The sequence below is a fragment of the Pinus tabuliformis genome, chromosome 2_1 (genome assembly GCF_031772625.1).
Source record: "Pinus tabuliformis cultivar Carrire ecotype Pingquan chromosome 2_1, CPIR1, whole genome shotgun sequence".
Lineage (NCBI taxonomy): Eukaryota > Viridiplantae > Streptophyta > Pinopsida > Pinales > Pinaceae > Pinus > Pinus tabuliformis.
The window spans coordinates 36,227,847-36,241,663 of NC_142299.1; the positions used below are offsets into that span (position 1 = coordinate 36,227,847).

Consider the following 13,817-nt stretch of genomic DNA (forward strand, 5'->3'; position numbering starts at 1 on the left):
AAAAGCAATGACCTAAATCAAGCAATATCAACAAGATTTACTGCAACTAGGGTCCACACGATGATTTGCATGCAGATCTAGGGGCCAACCCCTAGAGGATGATATTTGGAGTCCTCTTCACTCAACTTGGAACTAAAGGAACCCAATGCATGCTTTCAAGAGGCCCACACATGCATGACGTCAGCATTTCGGCCATCTTGTGGGTGATTTCTTATGTTTTCACATTGCCTATGAGGTTGGCTTGTAACCTCAATTAGTTCCGCCCATAATAAAATTTCATTTCTGACAGTTCTAATATGACTTTCCAAAAATAGTAAGTCACATCTCAATTTGGAAGTGACCTTCCAAAAATAGGAAGCCATGTTTAAATGCCAAGGATGACCTCAACATATGGAATCCACTTTAAAATCAAATCAATCATGATTATAAAACTCAAGAGTTAATATTTTATCCTTACTAGTATTATTATTATTATACTATTATTTATAAAATAGTCTAAAGTCATACACCTTTAATGGATTAATAAAAATGAATACAAATGTTATGAGTAAAATATATATAAATAAATAATAAATGTAATAATAGTTAATTAAACAATAACTATTTACTGAAGAGACATGTCTCTAAGGACATGATCAGTGATGAAAGGGCACCTGCCTAGGTATATAAGCAGGCCCCCTCATTTGTAAAACCAAGTCTCATATCTCTTCTATATTCAAATATTTATATATAAATTTATTATCCGATGATGGATATTTTCATATTTCAGACATTCTAAATCTCTTTGTTGCGTATACGAACTTTGTACATAACATAGATATTAAAGCATTCCTCCGAGTATATGAACTTTCTTCATAACATTCACATCAAAGCCACGTTTTCCGATCCCAACCATTGACCTTTAAAGTCTTTGTCAATGTAGTTGTTGTTGCAATCAAAGTGTCTCACTACAGAGTTTCTGGAGTTTCTCCATTCTGTGACTTTCGCGATTCAGACCCTTTGCCATAGGAATAAATAAATAAAAAATATATATACTAAAAGATATCAAAAAAATAAATGAATAAAAAGTATAGGGTTAAAAAAAAAGTTTAAAAAAAAGTTCTTCAAAAAAAACAGGAGTGAATTTATTTTTTAATTATTAAAAAAAAAAAAAATTATAAAAATAAAATAAAAATGAAAACTTATATAAAATTAAAAAAATGCCATGACTCAGCCGCTCAGGTCACTGCCATTGGCCGAAGTTGCTACCGCCACAATTGCAGCCAAAAACATCCTCACTCTGTCATTCTTCCCACGCCGACGCCAATCCCTGGTCCTTTGCCGCGGACTCGCGTCATCCTTCCCCATCAGCATTCATTCGACAAGCAACTCGTTTGTTCTGCCTGGCATCCTCCAACTGCAATCCTGTTGCTACAAATTCTCCCCCATCGCCTTGTACCTAGCCAATGCCGCCACCAATTATGTTCAGCTGCAATTTGTCTGCCAACTGACCATGCTACCACTACGTCATTGCTAATTAGGTGTTACTACATTCACAATCAGTCATACATCCCTGAAATTATATTTCGTACAGTCTGAACTGAACCAATTCGTCCAGTCATACCCGTTCATAACTATTTTTTTAAAAAGAGTTAGGACAATAATTTACAATAAAGTATAAGTGGTCTTATAATCATAACCACATATATTTTTAAGGATGTGTGACATTCGATATTTTAAAGTTTGATGTTTTAATTATCAATTAAGTGTTTTTGAGGGTTATATATATATATATATATATATATATAAAGTTATTTGAAAGGGAAATACTTTTTTAGAATCTCAAATAAAAAAAGGTTCTATTAAGAAAGGGCTCTATATTAAGGGGTTCCATTCTTAATTATAAGAGATTTTAATCAAAAGGAGTTAATTTATGAAAAAAAGAGACAGAGAGAGTGTTTAATAAAAAATAGTATAAATTGCAAAGAAATATACTTCAAGAAGTCGAGATGAATTCCACATAGAAATCCACATTTGGAACTAAATGTCCATTTTGTTTAACAAAAATTGGAAAAATATTAAAAAAAAAAGCAAATTATGTTTTCCAACATGTGGAAGATTATTTAATGCCGAAGAACATCAAGGTAACACACAGGCACAAACAAAAAGATTAGAGAAAGAATTTGCAGAGCTTGAACAAAAAAACAATGCATCGGAAAATAAATATAAAGATCTCGAAGACATGTTTGACAATAAATCAAAAGAAAAGGACGAAGAAATTTTGCACCTAAGAGACCATAATCAAAAATTACTTGAACATAACAAGAAGTCCAAGGTAAAGAAGCAAAAATTAAAGCAAGAAAATGAAAGTTATGAGAAGAAACTCAACGAGATTCTATCAAAGAAAGAAGAAAAATTGCGCTTCAAAACCCTTAATCAAAGGTCATTAGAACAAATCAAAATTTACAAGATAACAAAGACACTACGAATAAAGTCAACAATTCAGAAAATGAAGAACTTTCATGTCTAAGGAATCATAATCAAAGCCTTCTTATGCAAATAAAGAAGCCTAAAGGTGACAAGAAGTCGCTAAAATACAAGTTAGAACAACTTAGGAAGTATCGAAGTCACCAGTCGTAACAGTCCAAGTTGAAGAGATAAAGGAACGAATACCGATCCAGTCAATATCACAACTCAAGAAGAGGATAAAACAGTTGACGTGAAGACATACTCAGAGGTTGCAGTGCAAACGATGAAAATTCCAAGTGAAGATTATGCGCCCTGTTACCCTCCATTTTGTGGGTAATATCCCCAGGAGAAATTTTTTCTCCAAGATGGTCCTCAGTCGGCAGCCAGCAGCCCCTTGCAGTCACTAGATAGCTCATTGTGCCATTTTCTCCGCAACCTGAGCCAGCCATGTGGTCCATTAGAACAAATCAAAATTTGCAAGATAATAAAGCTAAGTTGCAAGAAACGTTGGACAAGGGTCTGTTTCTAGCCGGAAATGAAATGGAAACAAGGAAACTCGTACTGTATGGCCTGGAAACTCATTTCCGAACGTACTCGCCCATTTTTGGAGGAGGAAACATGGCAAGTACAACCAAAAACTCGTTTCCAGGCCGTACGATGAAGTTTCCTCTTCTAACTTGACTTTTTCTTGTAATTTTTTTTAATTTTGTTGCTTCTAATTTTTTATTGGGTGACTAAAATATCTTCTGGATGCTTCTAGATGCCTCTCAAGTTACAAAAAAGAGGATTTTTTGAGTGGGGCAGCCTAATGTTCAAGCTTATCGCCCTAGTGTTGATATGCAGTTCATGGTAAGGTTAAATTCTTAAAGTAAAAGTGACATTCTCCTTTATTTTTCGTTTTCATCATTTTACTTAAATTTTTAACAATACTATGAAATGACTTAGGATGTTTATGAGTGGTTTCACCCTCATTGGATTTCATATGGAGAAAGTAGGATTTTAGATCTCATTCAAAATCCAGCAGACTTATCAGTTTTTCAGGATTTCAGAATTGGGAAGATTGCAATGTTTCCATTGGATTTTGTCATGTACTAGTGTATGGAACTTGTATTTAATCAAGAGAACCAAGCCCTCTATGCAGGGGAGACTCCCAATAATCAAGAGCATGTAGGGTACTCGGGTATGGAACTTGTATTTAATCAAGAGCACTAAGGTCGTTCGACTATGTAGGAGGAGACTCCCAATCAAGCACGAGACAAGAAATTAGAAATTTCTCGTGGCTGATTTTGGATATCGCTATTTTTATTATGTGATCATTCATGAGTAAATGTGATGTAAATTTAGAGACTTATAGTTTATGCACTGACAATTGACAATTTAATCATAATGTAATAAACTAGAATGTATCATATATGCTTTATGATTGCACATATTTCTTAAATGCCCTAAGATATGTATATATATGTATATATATATATATATATATATATATATTGCGTTTCCCCGTTTCCAAAATTTGGCGGGGTCACGTTTCGTACTCGTGCCCGTTTTGGAAACTCATACCTGTTTCCCCGTTTTGTGCAACTTAGTAATAAAGACACTATGAATAAAGTCAACAATTCAAAAAACGAAGAACTTTCATGTCTAAGGAATCATAATCAAAACCTTCTTATGCAAATAAAGAAGCTTCAAGGTGACAAAAAGTCACTAAAACACAAGTTAGAACAACTTAGGAAGTATCGAAGTCACCAGTCGTAACAATCCAGGTTGAAGAGAGATGAAGGCATGAATACTGATCTAGTCAATATCACAACTCAAGAAGAGGATAAACCAATTGACGTGAAGACATACTCAGAGGTTGCAATGCAAACGATGAAAATTTCAAGTGAAGATTATGCAGCCTGTTACCCACCATTTTGTGGGTAATATCCCCAGGAGAAAATTTTTCTCCAAGATGGTCCTCAATCGGCAGCCAGCAGCCCCTTGCAGCCACTAGCTAGCTCATTGTGCTATTTTCTCCGCAACCTGAGCCAGCGATGTGGTCCCTCGCCCATTTGTCGTGATCGTATGTTTGAAGGTCGGCCTCCCGAATCTAAAGGTATGCCTTGTCATTTGGAAATTGAGTATTGTATTTTACTTATCATGGATACTTCTGGGCATGGATTAATGGGGGGGTTCGGCGAAAAGAATGGGCTAGGTATGTGCTTTTGTCCCCTAGACCCCTTTTAGGATTTAACATTGGATTCTAGTCATGTGCGATCTCTTTTATTGACCATTTGGTTCCAGGGATAGTATTCTAAGGGAAACCTTGATTTTAGTTGCGTGGTCTTCCTCCCTTATCCGCTTATATTACCCTCTTTCCATTCCGTTTTACCCCATTCATCATTTCTCCCACTTGGGTCCACATTCCTCCAATGGGTCCACATAGGCTTAGCATGCCCCTTCCGCTTTCTCATGTTGAAGAATCTAGGGCAAATTAAGTTAATAAGATTCTTCTCGCCATCATAACTATTTGTGAGGTATTTTTAACCTTTTCTTATAAGCACAATCTTTTCTTGTTATTATTAGAGTGTGTCTTCTTAGTTCATCAAATAGTTACCAAAATGAAAGAGACAAGAACACAAGATGTTGTCTTTCTTCCAGGGCCAAAACCTCTCACCCTTTGAGAGGAAAACCCACACAAAATTCTTCTTATAGAGATTCCAATTGACAAATACTAAGACCATGACCCTTGACCTATTAGGCCACTCCAAGACCAAGACACCAATCCTCTTCTTTATCGCTGCTGAGATCTTCATCATTGTTGCAATACTAAGGCCATCACTACTGCACCACTGAGATCATTGTTGTTGCAACACTAAGGCCATCACCAAGATCATTACTGCTACCACTCTGTTGCACCTTCATCAAGATCATTGTTGCTCCTTCACAAAGACCATTGTTGCTCCTTCACTATAACAATGAGGTCTCTATACTGAGATATGTATATATACATATGAGAGTTGCACCAAGATCTTTATCAAGCTTATGACCTTGAAACTATGTCTTCATTAAGATCATGACTAAGATCATGATTACCATCGTCTAGAATGCATGTCGAGACAAAGTGTCATTGTTGGATAACTGAGATCCTTCTCATCACAACGATGCCTAGACTGTGACTGTGTCTAGAGAGTATGCCGAGAGTGTATTACAGAGATCCTTCTCCTCACAACGATGCCTAGATTGTGACTGCGTTTAGTATACCGAGACAATGATCATCAAGACAGTGAGGAGGCTGAGACACAGAGATGCTTGTCTGAATTCTTTGTGACTGTAATTACTCACTGTAATTACCCCGAAGTTGCAGAGATATCCGAGATTGTGTACTCCACTGTACCCATCTGAAAATTACAGAGATGCTGGTCTGTACCCATCTGAAATACTGTACCCCTGTACTCATTCGAAATTTCAGAGGATCCGAGTTCTTCTTCTGCCTGTAATGCGGATCTTACACACCTATTTATAGTGGTTAGTCTCCATAATAAGCTGACATGAGATAGTGAATTGTTGTGTCTCCTTATTTGAGCCGACATGACTGCTTTTTATATCATTTTGGAGGTCGACTTCTTCAAGAGGGATTGTGCTTGTCTTTGGAGGGCTTCTACATATTTCTATAGACTTGAATACATTAAAAATAGGCTCAAGAAGAGCTTCTTCATATGACATTGACTCTTTGAATAAATTCTAAGGCTCTCAAAGGGAGCCACTAACAAATAAGCCTCTTGCTCATGAAAGTTGAAACGCATGTAGCAAGGCATACAAAAAATAATTTTGTTTCTTTTATTTCATCATTTACAAAGATCATGTCATTATGAAGATCAGACCTAGTTACACTTTCTTCAACATCCCACACCTTAGGTCATGGCCTGGAATGAAGCCCAAAGGTCGACGCAGCTAAAAAGAAGATAAAATCATATATGGCCACATTCAACAGGAAAATGTACCACAAAATGCAAAAGATGGTCAGGACAAACACATTTAGCATGTGGGCAAAAGCCAATACATGAGCTCTAACCCATCATCATGGCCATCACCCTAGTTCCTATAGGTTATATGAGCCTTCTTCATCATATAGGAACCCAGGATTGTCCCTACCCCTGGTGGGCAATGAACTACCCCACCTTAAAAGGGGGAATTCATTGTTATATCTTATACATCATGCTCTAACCCCTTGAGCCCTGAGCATTTAATCAAAGAAAATCATGAAAAGAAAAAAGGCTTATAAAGAAGGGTGGAAGAATCAAGGCCGGGGCACCTCATGTACCATGATTTCTCCCTCCTACACATTATAAACCCAAGTTTGGGCTTCCCTCTTATTAGCTACCCTTGTACCCCAGCGTATGACCCAAGGTTGCCCCTTCTCATTCCCTACTCCATTCACCTATCTGTCACATGCCATCACCTCTTGTAGGATGTAACTTGATTATATTATCCCCTTTAGAAGTAGGAACCATCTAATAGGATTATTGGTTAACCCCATTTGGATTTTAAGAGACACTGGCACACCCCGAAGCCCATTATGGAAGCGCAGGCCATTATGAAGTCCCACCTGTGGTCCATGATTAGGTAAGCTCATTTACTCGATTTCTCTAATGACTTGTTGTACTGGAAGGCTAGGGGACGCATTAGATCTTATGCAGGATTGCAGGTGGTTTCCATCTTGGGTTTGGTCTCCCTATACGGGGTCCTAATCCTCCAAAGGGCTACATTGGCACATGTAGGGTGAGCGTTGAGAGCCATGGGCCTCCACAGTAGCAGATTGCACTCCATGGATCCCCACAACCATTTAGAGATTGCTCATGCTTCACTTATTGGACGAGGACAATGCTCCTGATCCATCATGCCCAGATGGCCTCAGATCTACACCATACACTTGGCAGATGGTCCAGGACTTCCACAATGATGTGGCATCACCTACACCATCATCCTAGCCCTTGCAAGTGATCTACAAGCATCTTTGAATTGTTTGGCGACCCATAAGGACACTTGTATGCCCCCACATGTCGTTTGGAGCACCACAGGTTATTATAAGGGGCCACCCCCTTGTCCACTACTTTTGAGTGTCCTTCTCTTCATTGCAGCACACATGGACCTCATTAGCCTCTTAGAGGGCCCTACAACATGCATAGATTATTATTTGACCTCTTGAGAGGCTTACTTTTTCATTTATGAGCTAGTTTGGTGGGTTTCTCACCAAAAGTTGAATTATTAAAACATTATTTTAGTTTTGGGGCTTATGTAGGCCAAGGAGGCTAATTCGAACTCCTAAGTTGTATATAAATACAAGTGAGATGAGTTCATTTCTCATGACCAATTTGGTTTGGATGACTTCTCTCTCTTGAGGTTTTCGCACTTTTTCTAGAGGATGAATTAGAGCTTTATGGATGAATTTTGATGTGTGGATATTGGTCTATCTTCTCTTGGAGCTTCTCTATTGTCAATTGTGAATGGTTGGATATACTCTGTTACATGTAAGTACATGCTTTTTAATGACCTTTCGCTATATGATACTGAAGGAGAGGATGGTGTTGTCAATATGCTTGTTGAAGACCATAATGCAATGAATGAAGCTTAGAAAGCAACAAAAGGTAAGCTAGCAATGAAGCATGTGTTTCAAATTTCATATGCTATCCCTATTTGAAGAATTGGCCTGGATTTGATCAGTTACAGAGAAGGCTAGCACAAAATTGAGTGGCAAAGGAGGTTGCCAAAGCCAGGGAGAAATTGAGACCGAAATTTGGATTTACTGTGAAAGTCAGATGTCAGGCAAATGCATTACAATCTAAACATGAATGCTACCTAGTCATTGTAGGCTAGGTGACAAGGACGCCAACAGTGATGGGATTGCATTGATTTGTATATATTAAATGTTATGATGTGCAGAGTGCAGAGTGCGTTGGCGTTGATTGGCCTAGATGGCATGATACAATCAACATTAAAAATACTACGGTGATGTTGCAGAAGCTTTTTTAATATATTGGTCAATTGCCAAATGTTCATAATATGCGTTATGATCAGAGGTGATCATCAAAATAGTATTACAGTAACCGACTTGAAAGTAATCATTCAAGGACCTGAAGAGATGTGACAATATACGTTATGAGAATAATGGTTGCACCAGTTACTGTAAAAGTCGCCATGTATGGCGCGTTGGCTCTTTATCCATTTGTATTGGTTGACAGGCCTCAAGAATATATGTTAATATCTACTCGAATGTTATAACTAAAACGTTGTCATATTGTAATTTTAACCATCACTGTGTTGAATACATTACCCTTGAACAATATATGAGCAACATGTTTCCTCTCAATAATATATACTTAATACACAACAACAACGATTAGCGAAAGCTTTGTAATGATGTTGTAATAGACAAATTCAGTATTGACAACGTACAATCAGCCTGTATATTTGAATATTGATCGCACATGTTTTCTCTCTCCTTCAAAAGTAACCTGTTTGGTAGTTGCTTTTGTTTCGGCGGTTGTTTTCCAGTAGTTATAATGGTGTTGTATATGGTGGTGTGGAGGAAACCCCCTTCGTATCAATTTCGACTCCTCGTATCAGTATCTATATGCTATCGGCCTAGTTCTTTATTCCTCCCAATTTACAAACCAATTGATTTCTTTCCCGATTTCCCTAATGTGGAGCCAACAAGTTCTATATGCCTATATGCCGAGTGATAGTGACCCAGGCTTCCCTCATATCAATCTTTTCCAAACACATGAGTGGTTCCATCTATTTCCTTGAGTTTCCAATCGATGTTTCGATGGCTAAATGCACCCTCCTTTGTATGTGTAATACCTGTCATTGTGCTTTTCATATAATCCCCTTCAATCCGGATTCATATTGGTAACTATTGTGATGACCAACACAGATATCAATGATATATTAAAGTGTTGTCAATGATTTGAAAAAAGTCTATGCGGTGAATTTCATTTCATTTACCATGGTGAAATCGTCATTTACAATTCAGACAAAATTCCATAGGCGGAGACATGGTGTGACAAACTCCTTTGGGCAACAAGACAGGGTGGTTCTCCTGTGCCAAGTCCAAAAATGGGGAGTCTAGGTCCAAATTCATGAGTCAAAGTGGTGATGTCTCTGATCCTCTTCATCCTTGAGTCGTTGGTTTAGGAACCAAATCTCCAACAGGTAAACAAGAAGTGGGAGAACATCAATCACCACTGCCGCCACAGTCCCCTTCTACCTCTTCAACAACTCTGCCACATCTTCATGAAGTTCTGGTGATAAAGATAACCCTGCACGCCCTAGGCAACAATGGAAAAAGGCAAAACTATTGGGAAGAGAAATCGTCGCCATGTGTATGTTGGTTTCAACAACGATAGTGGAAAAATGTGTGCAATGAAAGAAGTCATGCCTTCTCCGATGACCCGAAGTCCAAGGAAAGTGTAAAGAAGCTAGCACAAGAGATAGCTAGCTTGGCCACTTACGACATTCAATCATAGTGGAATATTATGGAAGTGAAACGATGGTCGACATGCATATTAACGTTGGAGAGGAGATCATTAACCAATAAAATCTGGTGAAGCAAAATCAACTGTGCGAAAAAAGGTATCATTATACGGTCGACTGTGGTTTAGTGCTTCACTCCAATCTCCAATGCTCTTATTTGGGACTCACTTCCGTCACAACAACTTTCTTGGCCCTCTGGCCTCTTTCCCAGGATTCTTCTCAAGAACAAGTTCTTGTCTAGTGATAGAAGTCGAACCAATTTTTCCTTGCCAACAAATTTCACTAGCCATTGTGAGAAATAACAGACCACAAGAAAAGGTTTGTCTTTAAACCAAACGAAGTGCATGCATTTATAGTAACACATGGAGATACTATGGTCAATAGCAGTCAAGACTATGATATTATTTAGCTCTATGTAATTGGAGGTGATTGAACTCACAAAGAGGAAGAAATGTTGTTGACCGAACAAGAAGTTGATGGAGGCATTTTTGACTAATGATGTTAAGGTCGAGGATCGTGATAATGAATTGGAGTAACAGCTGGAACAACCACAAGAACAGTTTTGGAGGCGTTAATTTGGAGGAGTTGCATATAGAGATTGATATGCTTCCCATTTGCATGTTGGGCATCAACAATGATATGCATTGAGGATGTTGAAGAATCTAGGGCATACAGAGTTAAGTTGATTCTTCTTACCATGATAACAATTTGTGAAGTAATTAAACAATTAAACTTAGCTTGATTTTCCATTCATTATTAGACTGTGTGTTTACTTCATCAAATCGCTACCAAAAACAAAAGAGACAAGAACACAAATGTTTGGCTTTTTGCTAGGGCCAAAACCTCTCCCTCTTGGAGAGGAAAACCCACGAAAATTCTTCTTATAGAGATTCCATTGACGAATACCAAGACCATGACCCTTGACACATTCTGCCTCTCCAAGACCAAGACATCAATCCTATGCTCCATCACTACTGAGGTTTGCTCCATCACTGCTGAGATCTTCCTCATGATGAGATCTATTGAGATCCGCATTGTATTCTTTACTTGATGACTTCATTAAGGGCTTCATTATTATGATGATAGTTTCATAATGATTCCATAAACACTAGGATTATCACTGTACCTTAAGATCGAATACCAAGAAAGTACATAGAGACTGTAGGGATAACTGAGAGATCACTGTAATCCTCCTTATACCGAGACATTGAGTCTTTCATTATATACATCCATCAAGATTATGACAAGGTTCTAGATCCTCACCCTTACATTGATGCTGAGACTGTAATGAATACAAGATTACTATGATCAGGACTACATCTTTGATTTCTGATACTGTAACCAAGAATAACGTTCGTCACTGTTGAGGGTATACGAGCTAGCAAGAGCACAGATCTACACACATATATATACCGAGATCATATGTCAATGTTGTGTTCTTATACGCAGTCCTTTTTCATCCATTTGAGATCCATGCATCTACAGGTATGCCGAAAATATGATCTAGCCCAGAACTTAAGATTATGCTATGTCCTCATTCGAGACTTGATTATCCTTGTTGTTGTTGCGATTCATCATGACTGTGACACGAGACAATGAGATCATCCATCCATTCACAGTTCTTTCAGTCATCCGAGATCCACTCTTCTTGCTTCTATTCAAGGGCTAGTCTTCCTACACCTTATACCCATCTGAGGTGCAGTTAGACTCTCCTTGCCCTAATGCGGATCTGCTCCAAAATCACAAAAGGGATTGCCAGTTTTGTCCCTTCACATTTTCGGATCCTCTGCACCCACGAAATTCCAGAGAAAAATGTGAACGTCTTCTTATGTATTTGCGCTGACCCTTTGTGGGTTATTATAGTAGCGTGTGCTCCTATTGAGTCGTCGTGAGCTCATGAATCATTGTGTCTCTTTACCCAAGCCGACATGACTTTTATTAATGTATTTAATTCATAATGGAGCCGACATGACTTTTATTAATGTATTTAATTCATAATGGAGCCGACATGAAGAATACTTTAACTTTTGCGCTTGCAGACTTCTTGGAGGATTATGCTTGGTCTTTGGAGGGCTTCTATACAACTTTGTGGACTTGTTTACATTTACATAAACTCATGAGGAGTTTCTATACGCATGACATGACTCTTTGACATATAAATAAATCCTAAAGACATCAAGAAGAAGTCTTTCACCTAGTGACACTTCTTGCTCATGAAACCCATGTAGCAAGGCATACAAACATAATTTATTTCCTTTTATTACATCGTTTACAAAGATCATGTCATTATGAAGACCAAACCTAGTTACACTTTCTTCAACAGAGGAAAAGGAAGACAATGATACCACCAAGCTTCCATTAGCTAGCATAAGGTGGATTTTGCAGCTGAGATTTGTGCATTGAAAGTTTCATGGCCCAATATAGATTGTGAGTTTGTAATATTCGCAAAAAAAATGAAATTGGGCTCATCTGTTGACGGTGTATGTGTTTTCAGCATGGACATGTTTTTTGTGCTTTTCATAGAATATGATAAAATAACAAGCAAGAGACTACATTTCTCAATGTTGATGAACAAATCAATTCACTGGTCAGAAATGTGCCTCCAGAAGACTATTGGAGTTTCAATAGCAATGAAAGAGACCTTTTTCATTACTTATATCATGGTTGATGGATGGGTTGGCATTACTTGTAAAATTCTCTCGTTGAAGCCATTAATCATTTTTCATCTGAAGAACATGTTTTTGGTGAAGACTGAGAAGGATAAGGAGAATCCCATGGATCTTAGCAATGTCGGTTTCTTAGAAGCACTTGTTGATTTGGGGTAGCATCGAATCTGCTCTAGCCACGAAATTTGGTGGATAGGTTGGGGCACATGAGATCTCCAATACCCAGAAAGGGTTTGGGCAGATTCTAAACAGATCAGGAGATATTAAAATAATCAATATTTTTAATGGAGTCCCCAAGTCTGAACTTAGGGAAAATAAAATATTAATGTGTATTAATATGAATCTGTGTTAGAGTGGTCCAAAAGACATGGATCAAGCTAGATCTAATCTTAGCAGTTGATTAGGGACTTAATCTCAGCCGTTTAGATGTCAACAAGCAAAGTATAAGAGGAGGCTTGAGGGTCACTTGGAGAATACACTAGATGGTCAGTCATTCTATTCTCTAGAGTGGGGTTTGCTAAGAGAGATAGAATCAGTGATCGGGAGAGCAGCTGAGTGGCATTGAGTACAGAGAAACACAGAAGGTAGAGATTGTGCCGGGAGAGAAGCGCAGCAACCAAGGAGGGTGACGCAAAGCCAGCAAGGGCTCACGCAAGGCCATGCAGAGGCAGCGAAGTGCTGCGCAGAGCACCAGAGGGGCCAGCGCAGCTGACGCAGAGGCTCCCAGAGCTGATGCAGGGCCCCAGGGGCTGACGCAGGCCTAGAAAGGCTGACGTAGGGCCAGCGTGAGACAAAGAGGGGCTGACACAGTCCATTTTGGGCGGACGCTAGGGTTGCAGAGCAATTAAGTGCTGAGTAGTTGCCGGAAGGATTTTCCAGGGCTTCAGCCAGGAGATTTCTCTCAAACTGTGAGGCTATGGAAATTCTTTGTTGGGTAGCCCAGTTTCGACACCCAGATTGTACTCTGATATTGCTTAATAAGAAAAACCTCAGATAGTTGCACCGGTTTTCCCACATTGGGTTTTTACGGGGACATTAGTCCAAAAATAATAGTGTCATGCAGTGTGTTTGTTTCTGTTTCTTTTAATCGTTGATCTGTAATATGTTGAGCATGCACTAGTGTTTATTTTCAGTATTTACATTATAAATAACTTGTTAAGGAAAATAACAAGTAGGTAGGAATAA

At 38.4% G+C, this 13,817-nt stretch overlaps 1 protein-coding gene across 1 annotated transcript in view; it reads right to left on the reverse strand.

Annotated features, from left to right (window-relative positions):
* Positions 1–13,817, reverse strand: part of ATGRIP (Golgi-localized GRIP domain-containing protein) — a 456,132-nt gene that overhangs the window by 80,462 nt on the left and 361,853 nt on the right. The window lies entirely within an intron of this gene.